Consider the following 24690-nt stretch of genomic DNA (forward strand, 5'->3'; position numbering starts at 1 on the left):
GGAGAGAAACTATATAGACCTTGACATGCACAATGAGTTTGTACTTGAGATGCTTAGATTTGTGTTGGAGAACAATTTTTTCCTTTTTGAAAATCGGTATTACCGACAGCGACGGGGCGTGGCTATGGGGGCGGCGTGCTCCCCGGCGTACGCCTGTTTACACCTAGGAGCTTGGGAGGAGGAGGTGGTGTGGATGGACAGTGCGTTTCGGGAGCATGCCGCCCTCTGGCTTCGTTATGTTGATGATGCGTTCATGATATGGACTGGTACTGAGATTGAATTAACAGCATTTGTGGAAAGATTAAATGTAAACACATACAATATCTTTTTGACCTATAATTTTTCAGAGAAAGAACTTCAGTTTCTGGATATAAATTTAAAGAGAGAGGGAAGTAGGCTTGTTACATCAACTTATAGAAAGGAGACGGCTGGTAACTTACTATTACATCACAAAAGTGCTCATCATCCGGCACAGATACGGGCAGTTCCAGTGGGACAGTTTCTGCGCATTCGCAGGAATTGTTCCACTTTGGAAGAATTTAAAAGTGAAGCAAAACAGTTAAAAGAAAGACTAAGGATGAGAGGTTATCCTAATGGGTTGTTAAAATCTGCTTATCATAGAGCTCTCAACACAAGTAGAGAGAATTTATTAGTAAAAAAAGTGGAGGAAGAGAAAACGCAAGGATGTGAACATCCAAGAATGATTACTCCATATGGCCCACATTGGCCTTTTCTGATGGAGGCTATGAATAAATACTGGCATGTCCTCACAAGGGATGAAAAAATTGCGAGGATAGTCGGTCAAAGACCAGTTATTACGGCAAAAAGAAATAAAAATTTGTCAAATGCCTTGGTCAGTTCAGAATTACGGCCAAAGAGAAATGTCTCTTGGTTGCAACCAAGATGGGGTATGCATAAATGCAAAAAATGCTCTATTTGTGATTATGTGAGTGAAGATAAAGTATTTAAAAATGCTGATAATAGCAAGGAATATGAGATACGGTCACATATTAATTGTGACAGCGAATTTGTGGTGTACCAGCTTACATGCCCTTGTATGAGACATTATGTAGGTAAGACTACTAGAGCATTGAAGGTCCGCATACAGGAGCATATTCGTTGCATTTTAGAGCACAAAAAACCTAAAGAGGAAAGGAAGAGGAAGCCTACTCCTGTGTCGTTGCATTTTGAGAAGTTCCATGGGTCTGACCCCGCTGGGCTGAGGGTGAGAGGCATTTATAGACTTGTACCAGATATGAGACGTTTTGATCTGGATACACAATTAACTAAAAAGGAAAGCTTTTGGATTTATGTCCTCGACACGTTGGGCCCCGCGGGATTAAACTCGGATTTAAATTTAAAAGTGTTTTTATAATGGGGAGCTTTGGTGTGGTTATTCCATTTATTTAGCTACTTTGGTAAAAATATGCATAGGATTAGACTTCTGATCATAGGTATATAAGCCACATTGTTGTATGTTTGTGGGTTTCTAGGATTGGTGACTATATTTAATATATTGATATTTAGTATTTTCCTCTTTGTAGGTGTATTAATATCTTTTTCCATTAGATGGCAGCAGAGAGGTCAGCAGAGAAACCTTTCTTAGAAATCATTGAAAATGAATGTAATAAACGTTTTGTCCACAAGATGGCACTAGTGAGTCCTTGGCTCAAATATCACATGATCAGCTGAACTTTTGTATATAAGGATAGAGTAACACATACGTCACTACGCAGCACGCTCTGAAGAAGCCCCAAGGGAGGGGTGAAATGCATTAGCGATGGCCGCTGCTGGTGTGCGTCCTGGATGATTTGAATGTTTGGGCAGCTCCCACGTGGTGGTTACCTGTTATCCCCTGCTTACTACATCCTATGGCAGCAGAGCACAGTATACAGATAAGTGGAAATAGGCAGTAGCCTGCATACTTGTATGAAGTGCTGAGGGGAATGCACATTGCAGTCCAGCTACCTTCTATGTGAACTGTCTGGAAGGGATATCACCGCTATCAGCTAACTGGATAAGGAATTGTGTGGCAAGGACTGATAATCACACATACAGTTTGCAATTATGCTGATCGGCACGTGGTTAAGCTGCCCTTAAGTGATTTTTTCATCTACCAGGTCGTATGCTGCTTTTTATCATTATTATGACAAGTAAACCTTATTGGGACATTGCCTCAGTACTACATTGTTTTTGATGCAGAGAGGCTGCTAACCATCTCACATGGACTATATGGGTATAATGGAAGATTGCTTGATTCATATATAGGATTTCCTTGATAGGAACTATTTTTTGCATATGCAGTTTTTTTCTATCTAAAAGTGCACTTTACTTCAGAAGAAAGCCCTTTTTTTGATTAGCTAATCATGATGAATTGGTGATACTAATCACTGCATAATTTATTGCATCTCTGGAATTAATTCCCATCCCTGCATATTTATGAGTGAGTGGCGATGTGAGTGGTTTTTCTCTGTCAGATGTATTGGGGCCCCAATTTGATCTTGTCATTTTTAGATTTATGCAATTTATACCCTATATTTATTGGGGGTTTTTGCTCAAATTTTTCAAACAGTGAAGCATATTTTTGTGCAATAAATGGTTCTCTCTTATGAGTGCAGCTAAACTGGTGTTGGTGTTCTGTATTTTGGGGTGGTTTATTATTACCAGTGCTAGCACCTGGGAGGTTTGATACATATTGTTGAGCAATTGTACGTATTTTTTCTTTCTTCTGCACAATATTCTGCATTTACACACTAACTGAGTGAGTGCAGGAAGGGAGTGTGCAACAAAAAGCGACATGATCAGCGGGTTGTTTGTATCTCAGTGACTCCTTGTATTATGCATCCACCCTATATGGCACATGGTTTATAGTCTCTAATGTGTGGTGTTTTTATTTCGGGGGGGGGGTATTAAGCAAATCGACCAGCAGTGAAGATTTTCAATTCGCAGTTTTATTCACAAGATAGTGAATACATAGCCATCACCCAATGTTGGAATCAGGTGTAGCTCTCAGATGTATAAAGCTCTCAGATGCTCACAGCGCTGTAGGATACACATGGAAGGGAGTGTATCTACATTGCAGCTGGTCAAAGCAGCACAACAGACAGTCGCCGCCTCGAACTGTCTCCTGCTCATTGTCAAGTGCAGTGGCATATACCCTAGGAGATAATTTTTTATCTTCTCTTTAACTGCTCTGCGACCACATAATGCCAGTGGGCTGAATTGGTTAAACAGAAGATGAAAAATTGTCTCCAGAAAAAGGACCATAGCCTTATTCGAGGCGACAAGTTGCTTGCAGCATGAAGGCTACTTATCACCTGGCCATCATAAAAAAAGTTTTGAATGCAAAAAAACGAACAAAAATGTTTTGAAAGTAATAAAGAAACAGTTTGGAATATAAAACAAAAGTAATACACAGACGCACATTGCATGCTAATACACTGTAGCCTTATCATTAAGTTTTGATTACATTAGACTAGCTGGAGGAAGCCCCAGATAAGTATAAAATAGTTTTAGTGTACTCGTCTCAGATACACTTTAACTTATTGCACTGAAAAAAGTAGCTGCAGGTGTGTCTTTATTACCACAATTCTTAGCACTGTTGTTAGTAAGTTATTCCTAAGTATTAGCAAATTGTTTTTGTTAAAGGAAACCTAAGGTGACCTGAGATGGGCAAATTAAAAGATTTGAATACTTACCCGGGGCTTCCTCTATGCACTTTTATGTATCCCTCGCCGTCCTCCAGAGCACCTTGTTTCGGTTTCGGGAACTGTCTGAGCCGCGCCAGTCATGCTCTGCTGCGCATGCAAGTGCAGAAGAGCTGACTGGCAGAACTGAGTCAGATTACTGGGACCGATACCTGGCGAACAAGGGCACTCCGGAGGATGGCGAGGGGCACTTCAGTGCTCATGGGGCTGGAGTAAGCCCCGGGTAAGTATAAAATCTTTTAGTGTACTCGTCTCAGGTACACTTTATCGTATTGCACTGAAAAAAGTAGCTGCTTGTGTATTTATTATAAAAATTCTTAGCACTATTATTAGTTAAAAAAAATAAATAAATGAAGGTAATGGAAACAATTGCACCACTTTTAGACCCTAAAATCCGAAAAGAATCATAATGTTAAGGAGGTTCCCCGGCAGATAGGTTGTTGGAAACAACTTGAGGGGAAAAACACAGATCTTATGTGGATTGTGGATATAGGCTGCCTCATATCCACCTGTCCCTTCATGTGATCCCACACTCAATGATGTTGAGATTCAGGTTTTGTGTAGATTATACCACTTTCAAGACACTTTGCTTTTGTTTGCATTGACGATAGTTCTTAATAACATTGGCTGTATGTCATGTACCACTGGACAGTAGATAGAGTAGCCACTGGAACTAATGGGAGTGTTGGACATGTTTCAGTTTAGATGGAAACTAAACATAATGTATCGTTCATGTGTTACTCAAAGTTTCCTTGACTAACTACCGAGTTTACGGTCCGCAACATTTCCCATTAATGCTCCGTCTACTTTGAAATATTTTCTTGAGAGATCCCTTGCTGATAATATAACTAACTTGTGTCTTGCTCCCATGCTCATGCTTGGTAGCAGAGTTTGACTGTTTCTTTTCCAGTTTTAAGCTGTTCTTGTTTCAGTTAATGACTGTGTTTTCAAGCTACATGTGAAAATGATGATCATTAGCACCTGTTTGGTATAACTGGTTAATGATATACCAGAGTATAATTCTACAAAGACCCATACTTTGTGCAAGTGTACCTATAAGAAATGATGCTATTTTGAAGACAACTGGCAAAGGGTAGTCATGCCAAACACTGATTTGTTTTAGATTTTTCTTTTTTAAGCTCATTTTGCATTTTGTATATTGATCAGAATAAACAGCATGTATATTTTTAAAAGAATTTTAAATTTACAGCATTTTTTCTTAATTCTGCCTAAAACATTTGCACAGTACTGTAATCTATGTATTAGTATAACATTCTATTCAACGATATGTGCATTTGTGTGCATCGCTCACTTACACTTTGTAAACTGTGATGAAACTCGTGTCTCCCTGACCTGCACTTCATGCTGTTCATCCCTCGTCTTTATTCTGCGCTCCTCCCTATAATCATCTGAGACGCTAGCTTATCTCCCTCCTCCTCCTGTAACACCATCTTGTCCCCAGTACACAGAGAGGGTGGAAAGGAGGAGGGACATGTGGGCACCTGTGGAAGCACTCTCACTCTCACTCCCTCCTCGTCCGCAAGGACAAAATCACCCACAGTAGCATCACTCACAGCTGTCACAGACAATATCCTCCTTTTCTCCAAGGAAAATCACGTCTCCCATCTCTGACTTCACTGTGTCATCAATAAAACTCAAGGTAAGGACTATTATTTTAAGGATAATATAGAGGGTAGTTTCAAAGTCATACTGTTAAACTCCATTGATTCTGGAACATCAGTACATCAATCATTTACATTTACTCTACAGTGTGTTCTGTGTACTTTAAAGCTTGCGGAACATAATTGGAAACATTGAAGAACAATTGTTTTCCCATTGTTCCATCACAGCTGTTGTTTAGTAGTGATCAGACCTTGACATTACTAAAAAGAGATTGTACTTTTGCAGATGTGATAAACATTTATAATGAACAATAATGAAAGGCTTAATTTTTATGAAATGCTAGATAATTTTTACAATGCAGATAAGTAAGAAAGCACACAATGGTGTTTTTAAAACACTACACTACAGTTCCTGTGATAGTAATAAGTAGAACCAATAGCCTTAAAATATGCATTTATGATATACAACTGAAAGTTGCAGATATTTCAGTAACACATCTAGAAAATGCACAGGTATAATAGCAACATGTCATTAGGACTGCACAGTTTATTATAGCATAGTATAAAAGGACAAATCAAATGTAAATAGTATTACATTGTGGCATAAATATTGTGATGTCTTATTTGTGTGTGAGAGAGATGGTTTAATTTTGACAACATTTTTTTTGACAAAACGAAATAAAATGTATTAAACTGGGCGAGCTGATATACAAATGTTCTGAACAGCTGAGCATATGTACTTCTTTAATGTTCTTATAGATTTAGATATTATATATTTTTCATTATGAAGCCATTTTCTTTAAACATCTATTTTTAGAGGCCAATACAGGTTTCCACTTTACCTTTTGTACACAATTTTTTTTCCTCCTACTTTTTCTGTTAATTTTAGAGATAATACAGCTTGATGTATCAACAGTGGGAGGTAAATAAAGAGGAACTGTAACGAAAATAACATAAGGAATAAAATTGCTTATTTTTTACATTATTCATTTATAAATTATTTAGTCAGTGTTTGCCCATTGACAAGTCTTTCCTCACCCCGATTCATATCTACTGAGAGTTACTTACCTAATCGTCCTATGCTAAACACAGGAGACCTGGGTTCAAATTTCAGCTCTTCCTGTTCAGTAAGCCAGCACCTACAGTATTTAGTAGGAGACCTTGGGCAAGACTCCCTAACCCTGCTACTGCTTACTGAGCGCCCCCTAGTAGTTGCAGCTCTGGCGCTTTGAGTCTCTCTATGAGAAAAGCGCAATATAAATGTTCTGTGTCTTGTCTAAACAACACTGGAAGGACAGGGCTGCATACAGTACACAGCAATATATAGCTAGAGGAAGATTTTCTGATGCTGAAACCTGGAAAATTACAGTAAAAGTGGGTATCCTGAAAAATTGACTGCATTCTACTATATGTCTTTACAATTTCTCTTAAAAAGAAAGAACAGTAAATAATATTGCTTCCATTTTGTGTCCTGTCTTGTCGCTTCCTGTAGAAAAGTTCACCAGAGGTAAAAGGTGGCCAGTGTATTTGTATATTTTGTCATAAATTAGTGCTAGTAGTATTTAGTGCAGATATATCCATAAGATCAAAATATGCTTATTTGACAAATTAAGCTACATACAGATATCAGCAAATCACAAAATGTAAAGGACCACTATCATGAAAAATTATAAAATTTAACTGGTTACTCTCCCACAGGATGAGTATCTACATCCCTGAAAACTGCACTTAAAGGCAGGCCTGGATTTACGTCACAGGAGCCTATAGGCACAGATGTCCTGATACCCTAGACCTAGGGATGAGCGTAATGACCTAATTACGAATTTCCGAAATTTCGCGAAATTACTACAATTACGATTTTAGCAGTAATCGAAATTTCGTAATTTTCGCAAATTACGCAAATTTTCGTAATTACGAAATTTAGTATTTTAAAGTTTGCAAAGGTTTCTATCCCTCTAGATGCCTAAAATGAATAACCAACCAACCCCTCCTCCTCCTCCTCCTCCTCCTCCTCTCCCTCTCTCTCTCTCCAGAGATTTGTAGTATTTCAAAACCATACTCACATTCATGACATGTCCAGGGATCAAACCCAGGCCAACCACATGGAAGACAGCTATGCTCACCACCATACCACCAAACACACACTAAATAGACTGCTAACCTAAATCTTACTTGTAGACAGTCATATGAGACACATGCTGGGTGCAGGGCTTTGTGATTGGACCATGCGATAGAGTGAGGTGCAAAAATGAAATCATGCCTAGCAGAGGATGGTTTCACAGTGCTAAATGCTAGGCTGGCTGTGGTGCAATTGGTTAGTGTGTCTGGCTGGTAACAGCAAGGTTACAGGTTCAATTCCATCCAGGCATGTCTTTTCCTTTTGCGTTCAACAGTTGTCCAAACAGAGCCAACAGAGCCCCAGATAGCCATGTAGAGTTAGGTCACAGCTAGCCTGGCTGTGGTGCAATTGGTTAGTGTGTCTGGCTGGTAACAGCAAGGTTACAGGTTCGATTCCATCCAGGCATGTCTTTTCCTTTTGCGTTCAACAGTTGTCCAAACAGAGCCAACAGAGCCCCAGATAGCCATGTAGAGTTAGGTCACAGCTAGCCTGGCTGTGGTGCAATTGGTTAGTGTGTCTGGCTGGTAACAGCAAGGTTACAGGTTTGATTCCATCCAGGCATGTCTTTTCCTTTTGCGTGCGCGCGCTGCGCCATTGAACCCCATGGGGTATTTTGCGTGCGTAAAACTTTACGCATGCAAAACTTTGTGCTCGGTGTTTGGACAACTGTTGAACTCAAAAGGAAAAGACATGCCTGGATGGAATCGAACCTGTAACCTTGCTGTTACCAGCCAGACACACTAACCAATTGCACCACAGCCAGGCTAGCTGTGACCTAACTCTACATGGCTATCTGGGGCTCTGTTGGCTCTGTTTGGACAACTGTTGAACGCAAAAGGAAAAGACATGCCTGGATGGAATCGAACCTGTAACCTTGCTGTTACCAGCCAGACACACTAACCAATTGCACCACAGCCAGGCTAGCTGTGACCTAACTCTACATGGCTATCTGGGGCTCTGTTGGCTCTGTTTGGACAACTGTTGAACGCAAAAGGAAAAGACATGCCTGGATGGAATCGAACCTGTAACCTTGCTGTTACCAGCCAGACACACTAACCAATTGCACCACAGCCAGGCTAGCTGTGACCTAACTCTACATGGCTATCTGGGGCTCTGTTGGCTCTGTTTGGACAACTGTTGAACGCAAAAGGAAAAGACATGCCTGGATGGAATCGAACCTGTAACCTTGCTGTTACCAGCCAGACGCACTAACCAATTGCACCACAGCCAGCCTAGCATTTAGCATTGTGAAACCATCCTCTGCTAGGCATGATTTCATTTTTGCACCTCACTCTATCGCATGGTCCATGGTCCAATCACAAAGCCCTGCACCCAGCATGTGTCTCATATGACTGTCTACAAGTAAGATTTAGGTTAGCAGTCTATTTAGTGTGTGTTTGGTGGTATGGTGGTGAGCATAGCTGTCTTCCATGTGGTTGGCCTGGGTTTGATCCCTGGACATGTCATGAATGTGAGTATGGTTTTGAAATACTACAGATCTCTGGAGAGAGAGAGAGAGAGGGGAGTGGCTGGCTGGCTGGCTGGCTGTGCTATTCATTTTAGGCTTCTAGAGGGATAGAAACCCTTACAAACCTGAAAAAGTAAAATTTCGGTTGGAGACACGAAATTCGTCATTACGGGAGTGAAATTTCGATTACGAAATTGTAAATTACGATTTGAAAATTAATTACGAAATTACGAATTTGGGTCGTAATGTTAAATTTCGCATTCGTAATAAAAGCAGTTCGAAATTTCGAAAATTTCGGCTCATCTCTACCTAGACCTCGACCTCGCCTTCCATGAACCCCCACCAGGTCGCAACACAAGTGTGCTGGCTGTCCCAGCACTCACTTCTCCCTTACCTCCCTTGCCATCATGGGTAGCTACAGGTGCTCCTTAGTATTAGGTAGCCAGAGATACCCTCAGTATTGAGTTGCATAGGGAAGGAGGGAGGAAGGCACTCGATGAGCAGAGTGAGGCGCCTTTCTATCATCAGGCGCCTGTAGGCATGTGCCTACAGTGCCTTATGGTAAATCGGGCCCATTTCAAAGGACAACTGAAGGGAGATGGAATATGGAGGCTGCTATATTTATTTCCTTTTAAACAATACCAGTTGTCAGTTGTCTGGCAGCCCTGCTGATCTATTAGGCTGCAGTAATGTGTGAATAATGCCAGAAACATGCATGCAGCTAATCAAAACAATCATGTCAGAAACTCTTAATCTGCGTGCTGCATGTTTATGGCTAAAAGTATTAGAGGCAGAGGATCAGCAGGATAGCCAGGCAATTGGTATTGCTTAAAAGGAAATAAATATGGCAGCTCTATATCCCTCTTGCTTCAGTTGTCCTTTAAGCTCCCAGGGATGTAAATACTTGTCTCTTCTTATTTGCGAATGGCACATGCGCCCGCGGTGTCATACAGTAGTGCACAGATTGGTGAATGGGAATATATGTTCCCAAAGCCAATCAACGTGTCTAATGTATAAATCTAGAGAAAGTTAGGGGTAGTGAGCCCCTCGAGGCGCGATCTGGCCACCCAATTGGATCACTCGGCTGCTCCCACAAACACTGTGTATGTAATTAAAAGAAGAAGAGAAAAGGGGAGCGCTCTGAGAAAACAGTTCAGCAAGGTGCAGGCAAAAGATGGAATGGTCTCACCTAATCCTAATGTGGCTGGCACAGCGTATGCAGCCGCGATGAGCAGGCGTCCCTCTAAGCCAGCCGGGGACCGGGCTCTCCGTATCGGCAGGGCGGACGTGACGTCACCTTCCCAGGAGTCCAGACGGCAGTTGCTATGGGGACTTGGACGCTACCTCTAACACACGCGTAGAAGCGTGGTGAGCGGCGTCCAGTCCTCCACAGACAGCGGTGTAAACACAGTGGGAGGAAGATAGTGCAGAAAGCACATACACGTGGAGTATAGTAAAATAAAATTTAATAAAAGGACATAAGACCTACGCTTCTACGCGTGTGTTAGAGGTAGCGTCCAAGTCCCCATAGCAACTGCCAAGGGATGGTGACTTCTCCCCACCAACATGCATAAAAGGAGGGAGTGCTGGGCAGTCTCGTGGTAGAATCTTTGAGGCCCTTTTTATAACAAGGGTACACCTAGATGCTCATCCCCAGGTAAATAGATACAGGCAGTTATTTTTTATCCACCTCCCTATTTAGGAAAAAAGTTTAAATGTAAAACTTTTTTGAAAAAGAAAATTAAATTGTATTCTTTCATCCTTGTACTTCTATCTTGTGATGGCATATTCTTCAGTATACTTCTTTTTTAATCTTCTTTGCTTCTTTTTTTCTGTCTTTTCTAAAATCTTGATTGCAGGATTGCCCATCTCCCCCCTCTCCCTGTGACACCTCTGCGGAACCCACCAAAACCACCACTCCACGTCACACCTCTGTCAGGCACTCCTGATACCATTGGACACCACTGCAGCACCATAAACACAACCAAGCATTATTGCCAACTGTCCTTCCCTGTCGGGGCACTACCGCAGTAGAATATGGGGAGCCCCAGCATGTTTAAACAGCCTAACAGGTCTCTCCATTTGGGTTGGTTTATTGGTTGGACCAGTAAAGATCTTCCCTGAGAAGAATTACATTAGTCAGATCAGTGGATCAGTTAGGAGCATTGTTTGCAGATTTAAAGGGTAGTTATGCTGGGGCCCCTTATACTATACTGCTGTGGCAGTGCAGTAACTGGAACACTGGGAAAAAGCATCGTTGAATTTTTCAATAAAGGGTTTCATATAAAGTCTATGTAATAACCCTGGCAGTAAATTCAAATATGCTTTTACCAGGATTGCTGTAATAGTTAAGTGTAGGGAACCCAAGCAGAAAGCATCATTTTTATCTATTGCTAGGACTTCAAAATTGATCCCTTAATCTGACCGATGTGAATCCTCCTCTGGTAGAATTATCATTGATCCAATCAATGGACTACTGGGGAACTCTGGTGAGAACGCATTAAGTCTATTGTGGCGGTGTGCACTAGGGAGCAGCGGTGCATTGGTACTGTCGGGGTGCTGTGTTGAGTAGTGGCAATGGTAAGGATGCCTGGCAAAAGTGCACCAGTGCCCAGTGGTGTTGTGGCTGCCTGGTAGCCGTGTGCCATTGGCTGGCAAAGGAGCAGTGGTGTTGGCAGGTCCCACAGAGGTGTGGTGAGGAGCAGTTTTGCGGGGTTTACAGGGCCTGAACTCCAGACTCAGTCTCTTTATCATTTTACTGTGAAATTATTTTTATCTAATCCAGACATAAAGGACCTCGTATAAAAAGGGTCTGACTGTATAACTGATTCTGTTTCTCTCATAAAAGCCTGTCAGATTCTTGTCTACCTGTTACTAAGAAATGTTAGCTTTTGTAAATTGCTACTAGCAAAGCCATAGAACTGCTCTACATTTAGGCTACGTTCACAGTGTGCATTGCAGCATGATGGCTGCATTGTAACACAGCTTGCCACACTGCAGAGCACCACTTCTGTAACATTCACAGTGTGGCCAGTGTGGTGTAGCATAATGGCAAGCGGCATCCTAATGCACTGTATTCAATGTGTTACCGCAAAATGCTCATGTCAACAGTGACAGTAAAGGATACGTTTACCTGCGACCTGGACCCTGGACCAACTAAACATATGCTGAAATGCCCTGACCTGCTTGGTCCAGCATTTCACAAAATAGTAAATTGCTCTCTGCAAGCAGGGAGGTTTCCTACCTCTCTAAAAGAAGGAATCATCAAGCCCCTTCTTAAAAAACCTTCCATGGATCCAGATGCTATGAGCAGCTACAGACCGGTCTCCAATCTCCCCTTCTTAAGTAAAGTTATTGAAAAGGCTGTCTATCTGCAACTTGAAACCAGGCTGTCAGTAAACAACATCCTGGACCCTCTACAATCTGGCTTTAAGAAACACCACAGCTGTGAAACAGCCCTCATCCAAGTCTGCAACGATCTGCTCATGGCAAGGGACAGAGGGGAATGCTCCATCCTAATCCTGTTGGATCTCTCAGCGGCTTTTGATACAGTTGACCATGAAATCCTGCTTAACAGACTGCAGGAGTACTGTGGCATCAGTGGATCAGTCCTCCAGTGGTTCAGATCATTCCTGACTGACAGAACACAGAGAGTATCCCTAGGACCTATAATGTCCAAACCTGCACCTCTACAATTCGGAGTGCCACAAGGATCAATCCTATCCCCTCTGCTGTTTGCAATCTACATGTTGCCACTCGGTACACTTATCCAACGACATGGCCTGACGTACCACTGCTACGCCGATGACACACAGCTATACCTGTCCTTCAAACCTGGTGGAACAGACCCTACCCCAAAAATAAACTCTTGCTTAGCTGAGCTTCAGGCATGGATGAATGATAACTGGTTGAAACTGAATGCTGACAAAACTGAGGTCCTGTTTGTCCAAAGCCAGTGCTCGCCATCAAAACAGCTCTATCCTAAAGCAACACCAATCAGGATTGGGAATTCAGACATAAACAGCTCCAACCTTGTGCGCAGCCTTGGCGTACTAATCGATGGGGAATTGAGTTTCAGAAACCAAATTTCATCTGTAGTTAAATCTTCCTTCTTTCATCTGAAGAACATTGCAAAGATTAAACATCTGATTCCCCAAGAGGATCTTCCAACCCTAGTCCACGCCTTCATCACATCACGGCTGGACTACTGCAATGCCCTTTATGCTGGCCTCCCCAAAAAGGACCTGCGTCACCTGCAATTAGTGCAGAATGCTGCTGCCAGATTGCTAACAAACCAGCCTCGCCACTGTCACATTACACCGATCCTTCGCTCACTGCACTGGCTACCAGTAGAATGGAGAATACTCTTCAAGATTGGACTGCTGACATTCAAATCCCTGCACAATCTGGGCCCTGGATACATGAAGGACTTGCTGAAGCTGCACCCAGAGGCGGGACAAGGTCCTCCAGCACCCAAGGCTGAGACACAAAAGTGCGCCCCTCCATCCCTCCCACCCCAGCCGCCACACACTGATTGCTAATAGACTAAGAGGCGACCCAGGGCCCTTAAACCCCCCAACACCTTAATCTCTAGTTATCTGGCTTGCAGTCACTGCCATGTATACCCTTTTCTTATTTCTCTCTGCTTCAAACACAATAAGGGAATGATAGCTGAGTGAGTTGGGTGCCCCCTTCTATACTGCGCCCTGAGGCTGGAGCCTCTCTCGCCTCTGCCTCGGCACGGCCCTGGCTGCACCACACCTCGCACAACCTCAGATCAGCAAGTTCTATAAACTTGGTCACTCCCAGAGTGCACCTCAAAAAATCTGGAGACAGAGTCTTCTGTCATGCTGCCCCTACTCTTTGGAACTCCCTACCACACCCAGTAAAGACAGCACCATCCCTGGAGCTATTCAAATCCAGACTGAAAAGCCACCTGTTTAGCCTGGCATTTCCAGATTTATAAAATTCTTCCTCTGTACCACGATGGTCGGAGCCATGCTTATGCGCTTTGAGTCCCATGGGAGAAAAGCGCTTTACAAATGTTATTTGTTGTTGTTGTTGTTGTTGTTGTTGTTGTTGTTGTTTCATTGATATGCTCCACTGTATACGACACAATGTGTGGATAATGTGTGGTGGAAGTTTCCTGTTACGTTGTTTCCCTGCTTTTACAAGGAACGCTGCAGCCTCTGTGAGCCTAGCCTAAGACACTTCATGCATGCCTCACAGAGTCCCTGAGGGAAGTTGAGTAGCTTAATTTTCCCATAGCTTGTAAAATAGAGTTAACAGGCATGGCAACCAATCAGCTATCCCTTTTTCCTGGACCACCCCCTCCCTATAAAAAATGCCAGCACGGCAGCCATTTTACACTCTGCCTGTGTGCTGTGTGGAGCAGTTTAGAGAGAGAGAGAGCTGTGCTGCACATAGGGAAAGCGGTAGTTAGGCCTTTGTACTGTCTCCCCACCAGTGCAGTTTCTTGCTGCTACAGTACCAAATTCACTATCTACATAACCCCAAGAGCTCATCTGAGGGCTGTGTTTTGTTCTTGTGATATTGATGTTGAGTGTGTCCACATCATACACTTTAGCTATTGCAGACAGCTGCAGTCAGTGCTTATTGCTACAGTAGTTCACCCAATCGCACTTCTAAGGGCTTTTTCTTGCTATTGTTATATAGCAGTTCTGTGTGTCCAGTGCACATGATAGCTGTTAGAGACTCGCTGGTCCTAGTAGTGCACCGACCATAACCCAATAATCCTTCACCACCACTACTGGCATCTAGTATCCACTACTGCCCTGCATAAGGCCTCACTGGCAGGCTTGATTTTTTAGTTGATTGTTGCACATAGCATAAACCTATCTGTCACCTGACTTCTGCGAAGTGACATTCAGTTAAAAAAAAAAAACACCTGAGTTTCCAGGTCACTTAACTGTCATTGAACTACCTCAGCCTGACCATAGGGGCTGGAAAATCACGATCAACTGCATTCCCGCGAATGTGCGCACAAGCACAGTGGCCACTACACACCACTACACAAAGATTGCCGCCGAGAGGACTAACATTTATGTCTTGGAGGTGTCAACTAGTAAAAACAATGATTTGCTCCCGTGGTGTTATCACTTAAAGCAGACCCAAACCAAACATTTTTTTTTTAATTCAAAATATTTAGTTGCACCACTCTGACACATACAAAGATAAATAAACACTCCTTTAAACCTTTGATCATTTCAGTGCATGCTTTTCACCCTTCTCTTTTCAAAACTAGGGTTATACAGGTGGCAGCCATTAGCAATTCCTCCATTGCCAGACACCATCTACTTCACCAGTTTGCCGGATTTTGTCCCGGCAATTTGAAAGGAAGGTAGGGGTTCCTCCAATAAATGTAAAATATTTTATATTTGTTATCATGCAGTTGAAAAAAGTCTGCTATTTATTATTATAATTTAGAAAATAGATTTTATTTCTGAAATCTTGTATTTTTAATTTGGGTCCACTTTAAGCTCTTTGCAGTTTGTGGTGCGTTAAACATGGTGTTTCATCTGTCAGTGTGAACCGGGCCTAACCCTTACACTACCTTATCACCGTGTATGCAAGCCGGATGTTTTAAAGAACTTAACTCCACAAATTTAGGAATGTACTGTGGATTTCTGCCCTATAGAGATTAAGACAGGACTCTGCGTAAACTACGTAAATTTTGGGGGTACTTTTACTATAGATCCCAATCCAGCATGCCACGGTCCAGGTGTTAGGCCCCTTTAAACAACTTTTTCATCACTTTTGTGGCCAAAAACACTCCCTATAGGTTTTAAAAATTGTCTGCCCATTGAAGTCCATGGTGGTACGCACGGTTTGCCAGCTTGCGAACTTTTGCAGTAAATTCGGGTTCACGAACCGAAAATTTGATGTTTGCTACATCATTATGCATTTGTATGATTTCCTTTATTTTCTGTCCATCCTCAGTCAGTCACTCCTCTCAGATATGCCATTTCATTTACCCCATGTTCTCCACCAAATTTCACCTTCAGCTCCTCATGATTCATTCCGGGTGCTTAGTACTTGTAGTTGTTCTTCATGTTTATTCTCAGTATAAATCCCTTGCCGCTATTACTGGTTTTATCTGTCATATCTTTGAATTGCTTTTGGGAATCTCTGATAAATTTTGGGTCATCCTCAAAGCACAAATTATAAGTAGCCCATTTAATGTTACTCCTGTCCCAACTATCTCCAGTACTGTAAAATACATACAGACACTAGACTTTTGTCCCAAGAGATAATTGTTCGTCTGAAAATCGGCACAGCTGTCCTAAACAGCATTGTCACAGGAGCCCTAGTGGTCTGACCGCACTTAGCCTTCTAAACGGTGCCAGCGCACAGATCGTGCGAACTCTGGTCGCAGTCAATGCGCAGGAACCGTTAAGAATTAGCCGCAGACAACCCAGAAGGGGGCCTGTGAGACACGGGTAATTACAACGTACACACGATTCCACGGTATCTGCCACCACCACTGGTATGGGCCAGTGGACCTGATTTACTGACTGACTAGTCCTGCGAATAAAACGGTTAAACACACGGTATTCTGTCTAGCCAACAACAAACAAACAATAGTAGCGTCTCTCCAGAGACCCGGGATCAGTTCTGTGTGTGCTGATAAGCAGGGTAGCGGACAGTGAATGGCTTGGAGAAAGTCGTTTATTCACGCAATATAAATAATTAATATATACAGACAATTATTAAAATCAACAATTATTAACCACCCTGGCGTTCTATTAAGATCGCCAGGGAGGCTGCGGGAGGTTTTTTTTTTAATAAAAAAAAAACTATTTCATGCAGCCAACTGAAAGTTGGCTGCATGAAAGCCCACTAGAGGGCGCTCCGGAGGCGATCTTCTGATCGCCTCCGGCGGCCAGAAATAACACGGAAGGCCGCAATGAGCGGCCTTCCGTGTTTCGCTTACCTCGTCGCCATGGCGACGAGCGGAGTGACGTCATGGACGTCAGCCGACATCCTGACGTCAGCCGCCTCCGATCCAGCCCTTAGCGCTGTCCGGAACTTTTTTTTTCCGGCTACGCTGGGCTCAGGCGGCTGGGGGGACCCTCTTTTGCCGCTGCATGCGGCGGATCGCCGCACTGCAGCGGCGATTATTATTATTATTATTATTTATTTATTTATAAAGCGCCATCATATTCCGTGGCGCTGTACAATGTAAGAAAACAAACAAGGGATACATAATGATACAGACAATGATATACATGAAAATATGAACACTGATACAAGATACAGCACTGCTGATTACAATTTGATTTAACAGGATGACTAAAATGTATAAATTTCTAACAGTGTGCAAGCAATTGAATTAATAACATTCCATGACACAAAAGGGTGAGAGCCCTGCCCTTGCGAGCTTACAATCTAAAGGAATGGGGTGGAAACAAGAGGTGGGGGAAGTATACAGTATATGTACAGGCAGTGTGTAATTAGGTTATTTAGTGGGTGCATGGCCTAAGCTAGAGAATATGCTTGTCGGAAAAGGTGGGTTTTGAGGGAGCGTTTAAAGATTTCAAAGGTGGGAGAGTGGCGGATGTGTTGTGGAAGGGCATTCCAGAGGAGGGGTGAGGCACGTGAGAAGTCTTGTACACGTGAATGTGAGGAGGTAATTGTAGAAGAGGATAGAAGAAGCTCGTGTGCAGATCTGAGATTGCGGTTGGGTTGGTATCTGGAGATTAGTGAGGAGATGTACAGGGGAGAGAGATTGTGGAGAGCTTTGTAGGTTATGGTTAAGAGTTTGAACTGAATCCTCTCATTAATTGGTAGCCAGTGAAGAGCTTGACAGAGAGGGTCAGCAGAGGAAGAGCGAGAGGAGAGATGAATGAGTCGAGCAGCAGAGTTCAGTACAGACTTGAGCGGTGTTAGTCGGTTAGTTGGAAGTCCACCAAGCAATATATTGCAATAGTCCAAACGAGATATAATAAGAGCATGTACTAACATTTTGGTTGTGTCATGGGAGAGAAAAGGTCGGATACGTGCTATGTTTTTCAGTTGGAAATGGCAGGAGCTGGTTAGGGAGTTAATGTGAGGAGTAAATGAGAGAGAAGAATCAAATATTACCCCCAGGCACCGTGCTTTGGGAACTGATGTTATAGACGTGTTGTTAACATTTATTGTAATATCAGGCAAAGGGGTGGACAGGGATGGTGGAAAGACTATTAGTTCAGTTTTATTCATATTGAGTTTTAAGAAGCGAGAGGACATGAAAGAGGAGATAGCGGACAGGCAGTCGGGAACCCGTGTGAGGAGGGAGTTAAGGTCTGGGGCCGAGAGGTACAGTTGTGTATCGTCTGCATATAGGTGGTATTGGAAACCGAATGAGCTGATTAAGTTACCAAGACCGTGCATGTAGATGGAGAAGAGGAGGGGACCGAGGACAGAGCCTTGAGGTACCCCTACAGACAGAGGATGTGAAGAGGAGGCCTGATCTGAATAAGAAACAGTGAAAGACCTTCCAGACAGGTAGGAAGATATCCAGGAGAGAGAGAGGTCCTTTATTCCTATAGATGAAAGGATCTGTAGGAGTAGAGTGTGGTCGACAGTGTCGAATGCTGATGACAGATCTAGAAGGATGAGTATGGAATAATAGCCTTTGGATTTAGCTGTGAGGAGATCATTAGCTACTTTGGTGAGTGCTGTTTCTGTGGAGTGGTTTGGCCGGAAGCCAGATTGGAACTGATCGAGCAAGGAATTTGCAGATAAATACTGACTTAGTTCAGCATGGATGTGGCGATTAAGTAATTTAGATGCAAATGGAAGAAGTGACACTGGGCGGTAGTTAGCAAGTTCGGTGGGGTCTAGAGATGGTTTTTTAAGTAGTGGTGTTACAACAGCCCTCTTGAGTGAGGAAGGAAAAATTCCGGAGGAGAGGGATAGGTTAAACAGCGATGTTAGGGCAGGGATGAGGGATGTGGATAGCTGTGGAATGAGATGTGATGGGATAGGATCCAAAGAACAGGTGGTTAGATGGGATTTGGAGATAAGGGAAGAGAGCGAATGTTCAGAGAGTGGAGAGAAACTGGAAAGAGAGCAGTCAACAAGAGGAGTGGAGATGGAGTTTGATGTCTGCGTGGAAAACACACTACGGATTTTTGCAATTTTATCTGTAAAGTATGTTGCAAATTCTTCAGCTGATAAGCATGAAGAAGGAGGAGGAGGGGGTGGACGAAGAAGGGAGTTGAAAGTACTGAACAGGCGCTTTGGATTGTGCAAGTGGGAGGATATGAGGGAGGAGAAGTATGATTGTTTTGCAGAAGAGAGAGCGGTTTTAAACTTGTTCAACTCTTTTTTGTAAGTAATGAAATCCTCATTAGTATTAGTTTTTCTCCAACGGCGTTCAGCTACCCTAGAGCACCCCTTTAGCTGTTTAGTAGCTTTGGTCAGCCAGGGTTGGCGACTGACACGGTGCGGGCGGACATTGGTGAGGGGTGCGATTTCATATCAGAGAGCGGGAGAGGAGAATTAGTGAAATCAGTGATAGAACAGAGACGAGTGAATATGAGGTCAAGTGTATGACCATTAGAGTGAGTTGGAGCAGTGGACCACTGAGACAGGCCGTAGGAGGAAGTAAGTGACAGAAGTTTAGTGGCGGCAGAATTGTTGGTGTCAACATGAATGTTAAAGTCGCCCATAATGATGGTAGGAATATCGGAGGACAGGAACTGGAGGTGCCATGCAGAGAAGTGATCTAGGAAGAAGGAAGGAGGGCCAGGAGGGCGGTAGATTATTGCGATCTGGAGGTTAGAGGGAGAGTATAGATGGACTGCATGGACTTCAAAGGAAGGTAGAGAAAGAGAAGGAATAGGGGTGAGTGGCTTGAAGGAGCATCTATCAGAGAAAAGAATGCCCACACCACCGCCATGTTTATTCCCACTTCTAGGCGTGTGACTAAAGTGGAATGCCCCATAAGAGAGGGCGGCAGGTGAGACCGTGTCAGAAGGTGTCAGCCATGTTTCTGTGACCCCAAAGAAGGTGAAGGCGTTGGAATTGAAAAGGTCATGGATGAAAGGAAGTTTGTTGCAGACTGAGCGGGCATTCCAGAGAGCAGCAGAGATAGGTCGGGGAGGAGGGGGGAGAAGAGGAATATTAATAAGGTTGTGGCAGTTTCGGTGTGCATGTGGTTGGCTGTTTGCAGTGCAATTAGTGTGCAAGAGTGAGGAGCGAGCCGGCAGAGAGGGTCCGGGGTTTGGTGAAATGTCACCTGCAGCAAGGAGTAATAGGAGGCAGAGAGAGCGGGGGATAGGGTGGGATTTAGATTTATGGGTAGTTGGAGTATGAAATGTATAGCGCGGTTGTATAAATAAGAAAGTTTCGTGAGAAGCAACCTGTGGAGATGATAAAAGAGAGGGAGAAATGTAGAGCGTGTTGCTGACAGCAGGAGGATGCAGTGAGTGTACAGATTTGAGAATAGCAGGGGAAAGCAGGCTAATCATGAAGAGCAGAGACAACATTATTGCACTAACCGTGAATCAGATTGCTAAAGTCTTGTGTCTGTTCCTTCTGGTCTCTTCTGGCTTAATTCTGGTGTAATTCGGTCGTTCTCTTTGTACTTAGAAACCGGTGTACTTTGAAATACCGGTGCATAAATCGACCAAGGTCTAATCGACTGAGAGTTGCATTTATATAGTAAGCCTGATAAGCCTATGCTTAGCAGGCCTGATTGTAGCCTGACTGATGCAGGTGAGGGAATGAGAGCTCAGCCTGTAGCAGATCACAGTAACTCAGGTAATTAAGCAGGAAGCTGCTTGATTGTCTATAGGTGTTGGGGCCAAATTAGCATGGAGCCAGAGGAGAGCAGACTAATTCATGGAATATACAAAGCCAGTCATTTAGCTATAGTAAAATGTAAAGTATTACAGAACTTCAGAATATTCACAGATTGCAGTAAAATCGATAGTTCAAATAAGCGCAGATCATACCATGAGAGTTAGATTGCGTTCACAGAAGGATTGCAGTAAAATCGATAGTTCAAATAAGCGCAGATCATACCATAAGAGTTAGATTGCGTTCACAGAAGGATTGCAATAAAATCGATAGTTCAAATAAGCGCAGATCATACCATAAGAGTTAGATTGCGTTCACAGAAGGATTGCGTGTGCTGCTTTTTATTTGAGCCAAATCGGCCCAGCAGGGCCTGAGCGGCAGGCTCCGGCGGTACTGGACGAGCTGAGCTTGTCCAGACCGCTCAGCTGGTTAAAACAGTAATAGCCAGTATAAAAAATAAAAGAAGGGAGAAAAATACTTAGTTCCTGGAAAGATGTCCTTTTTGTGGGAAAAATCAGAGTTCTGGGTTTCAATCAAAGTTCAGAGTTCAGACCAGGTGGATGCCAGCATATCCTCAAGCTGGCAAAGATGAGTTCAAGATGTTTTCAGGGTGGAGGACACTGAGTTTGGCTCCTCTGCCATTCTTATGCCCCTGATTCAGTAGGAGGTAGTGAGGGCGGGCCCCCACACCCCCTTAGAACATGAGATGAGTCCTCCCCTTGTCCTGGGAACCAGAAATCATGCCTTAACCATATATGGGCTCTATCTCACAGAACCGTACAGGTCAGGGCAGATTTACTAATATTTTCAGGTCTGCCTCGATGTACCCAGCAGCCTGATACCAAACATGAGGGGTGGGACCCCTGTGGTATCATTAGGGCACTGTTGAACTGCCTAACGGGCAGTCCTTACCTCAGAATGGTCTGAAGTTTCTTCAGAACCAGCGCCAGATAGGGCCAAGCATGCTCTGTTAGTTTGGAGGGTCTGCCAGCCTGGCAACACAGAAAATATGACACATATAGCCGTTTATGGAATATGATATACCCCTGGGATTGATAGCAGGTCATTCCCAGGCAAAGGCTCTTTGAAGTTTGGGGCAGCTAGCTAGGTGTCAGCTCCCCTGCTGGGAGGGAGCCGGAGGGTCTGGCTTTTCTCCCAACTAGATTGCTTCTGTCTTGGTCTATACCTGATGGATGGGCCATCAGCACAGCTTGAAGCCAGGGACTCTCTGGGCCCAGGCTCATTAGCATATCAAAAGAGCCATCCTGCAGTTCGGCTGATGCTACCTCTCTGCTGGGAAAAGGACTTCAGCTGCCCCTACACACTCAACCCAGATTGTATCGATTTGAAGCGCAATCGATGCAGAGAATCGAGTGCGATCGCTTTTCTTCACGGGCGGTTACAGGACGCGCCTGCGGCCCCGCAACCGTCCGTGACAAGCATAATATAGTGAACCATCATGACAAATTTCCGAATGATAAATGACAATGATTGCTCTAGTTTTCTTACCACTGTGGGTACCCTTTATTTGACTGCTGCTCAGCACCCTACCCGCTTCATATAGGGCAGTGTGTCATGGCAACAAGTACAGCTTCTCTAATAGTAACACAAGTTGCTCCTACATTTCTTTCCTCCAGATTTCCATAATCCATGCTTGTCAAATCTAGGTTACATAAGCTACAGATCTAATATAAAAAAAATATACTAAAGACACACAAAAAAAAAACCATACAAGCAGTCTATGCTGTCTCCCACCACCTCCTCACTGCCGCTTCCTGGACTCCAACTTCAAATTAGTGAGGCAGTGTAGCAGAGACATAGTCTAGCAATACAGTAGCAACATACAGTGATAACTCCAGGTAATTAAAGTGTAACATCTATAAACACGAAGTACTGAAAATAACCGTCCAAGGTTTAGTAGTTCCTGTAAACTTTAATTGTTTCCATTGGCAACAGCAGCTTCTGCTGTGTCCAGAAAAGTTCAGCCTCCTAGCTGCCGGCCACAAGCACCATTCGGCTGCAGTTACATACACTTGGTAACACAGCACATATCATGTTTGACACACCATGGCGGTACCCAGTGGCAAAAAAGTGTCTTAGGCCTGGAACTCACTAGAAAGCGCTAAGCGCTATCGCAATTGCTAGCGATTTGTGATAGCGTTTTGCAAGCGATTTTGGGAGAGATTTCCCTGCTCCTGTACAATTCATTAGAATGGAAACGCTCCCATAATGCTGTATGTCCTGTGATTGCGATTTGCTTAATCGCAATCGCTCTAGTGGAATCAGCCCCATCCATTTACATTGGCATAGCGTTTAGGGAAATCACTAGCGATTAAATGTGCTCCCTAAACGCTCAAAAAAACACTCTAGTGGGTTCCAGGCCTTATGTTGCCTCTGAGCACGGCATCTGACCGTTGGACAGGAGCAGGTGATAGGAGGTGAAGTTGCTCAGGGAAACATTGTGAGCATGGGAGAAGTAGTTACAATATGATAACATGAATATATATTTTTTTGTGTGTAATGCTCATAAAACCATAATTATTATCAATGTTAATAAAACCATAATAAATTCTCTTACTTTAATAGCAATAGTGATACATACAAATAATGATAAACATAGTGTTATATCAATGAAGATGAAGCCTACAGTGAGCTTACAATATAGAATATATATGGATATCGTAAGAAGAATAATATAGTCTAAAAATAAATAGAAAGGGAGGTTTGAGTTTGCATGCACATGAGCAGCTGAGCAAATCAGATATCCTTCTGGCTTAAAAAGACTTTCTGGCTCCCCTGAGCTAGTGCGTTCCCTCAGCTGTATCTGACCTTCTTACAACTGGCTAAGCTGACAATCACCTGATGGCTTTGTACAGAATTCCCTGCGGCTCAGTCTTCACTGCCAGTTTAAACAGTTCTTCTGCCTCGCTGTAATACCATCTCTTTACAGAGGGAACTGGGTTATTCTGTGAAATGAGGCAAGCAGGAGGAAAATCACAGAAGTCTACCAGCAAATCAGTGTCAGATTATTAATATGCATGCAGACAACAGTAAAAAGGTTCTCTATTTCTTTGAAATTAACAGAGTCCATATTTTAACCTAATGACAGGACACTATGGTCCTGATCCAATTCAATTCATTTCTCCTAAACCTAGGTGATTATTTCACATCTTATCAATGAAATGCCTTTTAAGCCATCATACTAAGATGGAGGCGCCCAAGTGTAAAAATATAAACTTCTAATAGTTAAAGTGTACCAAAGAAGAAGATTTGATGCTCGCCTGTGGCTTCCTTTAGCAGCATTTACACGTCGGAGTCTCACGCCATCCTCCCGTGGTCTGCTGTCTAGCCACCATCAACCCCGGTGACAGGGTCAGCCGGGTCCAGTCTCGGTCTTTTGTGCATGCGCGGACCAATAGACCCAGATTGACACAACTGAGCCAGTTACCGGGGCTGACCGTGGCTGAATGGCAGACCACGGGAGGACGCCGTGGGACTCAGACGTGTTTAAGCTGCTAGAGGAAGGGGGACATGCAGCCCTAACGGGGCTTAAGGAAGCCCCAGGTAAGTATGGTACCTGAGACACTTCTCACCTCAGGTTCACTTTAAATTAAACCAGGCGCCGATCACTCCCAGCGACAGGAGTGCGGCGGGGGAGCTCAGATATGAACTCTCTCATAGAGAATCATTGCACAATCGCTTTCAGGGCGATTATGAAAAATCGCCAGCGCTTAAAAAATTCCAAAAGCGCCTCCAGTGCGAACAAGCCCAAACAGAAATGTTTTTCTTTAAAAGTTATGCCATTGCGTATCTTTTAGAGCAGAGAGGGACTTCTGAGTTAAGGTCCGCTTTAAAGGGAACCTGATGTGAGAAGTATATTGGGGCTGCCATATTTTTTTCCTTTTAAATAATACCAGTTTCTTGGCAGCCCTGCTGTTTTATTTTGGCTACAGTAATGTCCGAATC

The 24690-nt window shown here is 43.4% G+C and overlaps 1 protein-coding gene across 3 annotated transcripts in view; it reads left to right on the forward strand.

Annotated features, from left to right (window-relative positions):
- Positions 1 to 24690, forward strand: part of LOC137536563 (GRIN2-like protein) — a 296606-nt gene that overhangs the window by 198431 nt on the left and 73485 nt on the right. For 2 of the 3 annotated variants that reach the window (XM_068258805.1, XM_068258807.1), the window contains one exon: positions 5316 to 5367. The exons of the other annotated variant lie outside the window; for it this stretch is intronic. The gene's annotated coding sequence lies outside the window, so the exon portion shown is untranslated. The remainder of the gene's footprint in view (positions 1 to 5315; positions 5368 to 24690) is intronic. 3 annotated transcript variants of the gene reach the window in all.

The sequence above is a fragment of the Hyperolius riggenbachi genome, chromosome 10 (genome assembly GCF_040937935.1).
Source record: "Hyperolius riggenbachi isolate aHypRig1 chromosome 10, aHypRig1.pri, whole genome shotgun sequence".
Lineage (NCBI taxonomy): Eukaryota > Metazoa > Chordata > Amphibia > Anura > Hyperoliidae > Hyperolius > Hyperolius riggenbachi.